Here is a 5,242-nt window from a genome sequence, read left to right on the forward strand (position 1 = left end):
CGTCAAGTTGTCTCAGGCCCCTCATTTCATCCTCAGCCCTTCTGTTTTCGTGCCTACGAATCCCGCAGGTAGGGACAGAAATTGACAGAATAAAGATAAAACTTTTGAAGAAAAAAGTCCAAGGGAAGATGGATTCACAAATGAAATGTAGTTAAATAAAACTTTAAAAGTTGAATAACTTTTAAAGAATGAATGCCATTTTTTTCAAATTAAAAAAAAATACAAGAGGGCAGAGTTCTACTTAATATTACTTTATTATTAAAACCAGACACCACAAGAAATATATATATATATATCCTTGATAAATAACTAATGAAAACATTTTCAGAAAAATACTAGCAAATCAAATGTAAAAGTTTAACAATATGATTATACAATATGAATAAAAGACATTGAACCCAATCATGAGAGAATGCTTACATATGTAAAAATCAACTAATATAATAATATCAACAAAAGATAAAAAACACACATAATAATATATGTAGAAAAGGAATTTAGTAAGATTCACCAGTCATTTATGATAAACATTATAAGCAAGATGTATTATAAGGAATCTACATCAATGTAATAAAGATCGTATAACACAAATCAACAATAAATACAATTCTCAATGGTGAAATACATAAAAATTTCCCCATAAGATGTGTCTCAAGAAAATGAACCTTGAGTCACTACTTCTATTTTGTTTTAATATTATAAATTGTGACCAGGACCTCTCTGGTGGCACAAGGGGTTAAGTCTCAGCACTTAAAGATATCAGCAGCAACTGCAACATGAGTTCGATCCCCGGCCAGGGAGCTAGCACACATGGTGCAGCAGACCTCTCTTGTCTCTTCCACTGCTCCCCTCAGCAGTGTATTTCAATAGATCTGTCCTGCTCCCCACGCAATCTCAGGTGAATCTTCTCACGCCCCCAATACGTCTGGCCTGTACTCCAGTTCTTGTATGCATAAATAAATAAATCTTAAAAAAAAAAAAGTTGTGACCAAATATATCAGACAAACATATTAAATAAAGGAATCTAAGTGATAAATTAAAAAAAAAATTAAACCACCATTATTTGCTGATGAGAAATAATGTATAGAAAACCCTAAAGATGTCATCTAAAAGTTATTAGAAACATAAATGAAAACAGTAATATCACACTCTACAAAATTCACATATAAAAATGCATAGATTTTAATATTAGAAACGCTAACAGAAAGTAAAGGAAATTAAGAAAATAACTCCAATTATTATTGATTCAAAATGAATCGTGGGGTCCTCCCTGGTGGCATAGGGATTAAGTCTCAACGCTATCATGCTAGCAGCACTGTGGCCTTAGCTTGATCCCCCACCAGGAGCTAACTCACTTATGGTGAAGCAGACTTCTACTGTCTCACCTACACCTCAGTTCTTCTATGCATAAATGAATAAATAAATCTTAAACAAATAAAGTTTACCTCCAAATTAGTAAATGAAGAAGATAAAAGACATATCTAAGAAGTACTAAGCATTATAAAGGTCTTCAATAGAGACTATTGAAATGTCTATGGTCATAGATTGGGAGAATCAATATTATTGCAGTGGCTATCTTGCCTAAAAAGGTATATAAATTTAACACTATCTCCATCACCATTCTAGCAAGATTTTCTTTCAAATAAAATTAGCACAAAAGATTGAAATTTATAAGAGGCTACAAAATGAATCCAATTACAAAAGCAATCTGAAGAATGAAGGAGAAAAAGCAGAGAAATCATATTACCTAAGTTCAAATTTTACTATTGTTTGCTATATTAATAACCATATGCTAAAAGAATATAGTTTGATATGAAATCAAATTCATGAACCAGAGGAACATAATTGAAAGTCCAGAAATAAAATCACACATATTATAGATTTGCAAATCTATAATAAAACATCCATGACCAAAATCTGGGGAAAAAACAACCTCTTCAATAAATGGTGCTAGGAAAATTGGAAAGCCAACATAAAAGAATGCGGTTGCATTACTCACTAACACCACACCAAAAAATAAATTCCAAATGGATTAAAGATTTAGATATAAGACCTGTAACAATAAAATACATAGACTTAAACTTTAGCAACACATTCCACAATATGAACAATAAAGATATTTTTGGTGACTCAATTCCTATGGGAGGAAATAAAAAAATCAAGTTAAAGAATAAGAATTACTGGCCTCCCCAGTGGTGCAGTGGGTTGAGTGCAGCGCTGTGATGCTGTCCACAGCCTCTGCAGCACAGGTTCAAATCCCGGCTGGCCAGGGAGATTCCTACATGGTGCAGCAGACCTCTCCTGTTGCACCTGCAGCTCGCCTCAGCAGTGTATTTCAGTAGTCTGTCTGTTCTGCTCCCAGCTCTGTCTCTGGTGAACCCTTTCACCTTCCCACACCTCTGGCCTGTACGCCAGCTCTTGTGTAAAAATAAATAATAAAATCTTTATATATTAAAAAAAGAATAAGGATTATCTCAAGTTAAAAAAAAAAAAAAAAAACATAACCTTTCTACATACTTACCTGGCAGGGGAGACACCACGATCACGAAGGTGGTTTTCCCAGGTCGAGGCTTGTCCACTGCACTCCAGGTGTGCTGACCCCTGTAATTTCCCCACATGTGGGAAATTCGACTGCATAATTTGTAGTAGTGGGGACTGCGTTCTCTCTCTCTCCTGAAGAAAAAAACAATAACCTTTCTACAGAAGAAGAAAATACAATATGATTAAAATGATACCCCATTAAGTGGGAGAAATATTTACACAATCTATAACTATTAAGGTATTCATATACACTATATATGGATATATATAATTATCTGTATTAACACTATATATATATATATATATATAAACTCATAAAGTTCATACATAAACATAAACAACCAAATTAATAAATGGGCAGCAGACATGACTAGACTATTCATTAAAGAAGATATCAAAAGACCAACTGATATATGACCAACTGATAGAAGACAGAGTCACATGAAAACTGAAGTGATATATCACCTCACAGCCATGAGAAAGGCACATATCAAAATGATTCCCAACAAGCGCTGGTGACAATGAGGAGCAAAAGGAACCCTATTACATTATTGGTAGGATAGTGAATTGGGAAACAATTAAGGAAAGCATTCTGACTTTACTTAAAAGAAATAAAAATGCAAGTATCATATGACCCATCTATACAGCTCTTGAGTACATATGCACAGAATGTGAAACTAACAACAACAACAACAAAAATAAAAGGCAAAAAATCACCTATATTTTCTACAATATTTATACCAGCATTATTTAAAATAACTAGATATGGAAGCACAGAAAGTCTCCTTTAATTGACAAATGAATTGAAAAATGTTGTATGTGCATATTATGAATTATTATATAGATATATGAAAGGATGGCATGCAGACATTTCACAAAATGGAGGAAACATGAAAAAATACATGAAGAAAAACAAGTCAGAATGGTAAAAACAAATATAGAAAACACATATCACAGAAAATTTCAAAATGTGTAACACTTTTAAAATTTTATTAGACATCAAGAAGTTAGGGTGTGGGTGAAAATTACTGTTAATAAACTATCATTTGCTTCTGATTATGAGTATTTTTTATGTAATGGGATTGCCTATATCCTATTTATTATATATTATTTGAACATTATCAATATGTGCCTATATGATACACTCAAAAGTTCACTTAATCTTATGAATATAATTAAATATTTAAAATAACTGATTAGTGAGCTTTTACATTTTACATTATCTACAAACAGCACAGAAATAAATCTGGTAATGATTTAAAATTGAGCTTTTTAAATGATCCTTTCCTGACCATTTCTAAATGAACTGAAATATATAGGGAAATGTTACTTTACTTTGTATAGAGGTATATTTTTTTTATTGTGTTAGTGTCTTTATTTTTGTCATAATTGTTTTGCAACCGTTGTGGTTATATTTTATTGCCCTATTTTCTTTTACTGAATTTATTTTTAACCAAGGTAATATTGGGGTACCAAATTCACGTATCACCACCATGGAACACCCACCACCATCTCACACATAGTCCACCACCACACATTGTTGTGCTTCCCTCTTTGTTCTTTCCCCTTCTCCCCTTTCCATGCCTTGGTGCTTCAGTTCTGCAGTCAACTATCAAGGATTAGTTTTCCAGCTTCTCTTTATTTATTAATTCTGTTACTTTATGTTCCAAATATTAATGACACTATCTAGTATTTATCTTTTTCCTTCTGTCTTATTTCACTTAGCATTATGCTTTCTAGCTCCAACCATGTTGCCACATCTTTTTGATTGCTAAGTAGTAGTCCATTGAGTACATATACGCCACTTTTTCTTGATCTACTCATCCGTTCTGGTGCACTTAGATTTTTCCATAGTTTAACTATAATAGTTTCCATAGTTTAGCTACAAAAGTTTTCCCCACATCCTTGTCTGTACTTGTTTGTGTATGTCATTCTCACTGGTGTGAGATAGTTTTGATTGTATTTCTCTAACATTAAGTGATTGTGAACATATTCCATGTGCCTGCTGGACAATTTAACTGATTCTTTGGAGAAATGTCTGTATTTTTGTTTTGCCCATTTTTAAGATTTATTTATTTTTATTTATGCATATAAGAACTGGGGTATAAGCCAGTGGTGCAAGGGGTGAGAGGATTCAGCAGAGATAGAATGGGGAGCAGAACAGGCAAATCTATTGAAATACACTGCTACAGGGAGCAGCAGGTGAGACATGAGGCATCTGCTCTGCCATGTGGGTTAGCCCCTGGCCAGGGATTGAACTCATGCCTCAGCATCTGTTAATAGCTTGATAGCACTGAGACTTTAACCCCTGGACCACCAGGGAGGACCTTGTTTTGCCCATTTTTTGATTGGGCTATATGTTTTGTTTTTGTAGGGCTTTATTAATTCTTCCTATAACTTTGCTATAAGTTCTATGTCAGGTGAATGGGGTGCAAATATTGTCTCCACTCAATAGGGTGTCTTTTTATTTTAGTTATGGTTCCTTTCACTGTTCAGAAGCTTTTTAGTTTATTGTAGTCACTGCTATTTATGCTTTCTTTTGTTTTCCTTCTGTTCTGGACAAATCCCTAAATGCACCAGTAAAACTGATGTCATGAAATGTTTTGCCTATGGTTTGTTCCATTTATTTTCTGGTTTCAAGTTTTATATACAAGACTTTGATCCATTGTGAGTTGATTTTGATGTATGATGTCATCATGGT

At 33.4% G+C, this 5,242-nt stretch overlaps 1 non-coding gene across 1 annotated transcript; it reads left to right on the forward strand.

The window, feature by feature from the left end:
- The first annotated feature begins 2,513 nt into the window (after positions 1–2,513).
- Positions 2,514–2,676, forward strand: LOC119258354 (U1 spliceosomal RNA). Its single transcript, XR_005128218.2, has one exon. It is a non-coding gene; the product is annotated as a U1 spliceosomal RNA (small nuclear RNA).
- Positions 2,677–5,242: the final 2,566 nt, after the last annotated feature.

Source organism: Talpa occidentalis, unplaced genomic scaffold (genome assembly GCF_014898055.3).
Source record: "Talpa occidentalis isolate TD23 unplaced genomic scaffold, MPIMG_talOcc4v2.1 talOcc4.4, whole genome shotgun sequence".
Classification (NCBI taxonomy): domain Eukaryota; kingdom Metazoa; phylum Chordata; class Mammalia; order Eulipotyphla; family Talpidae; genus Talpa; species Talpa occidentalis.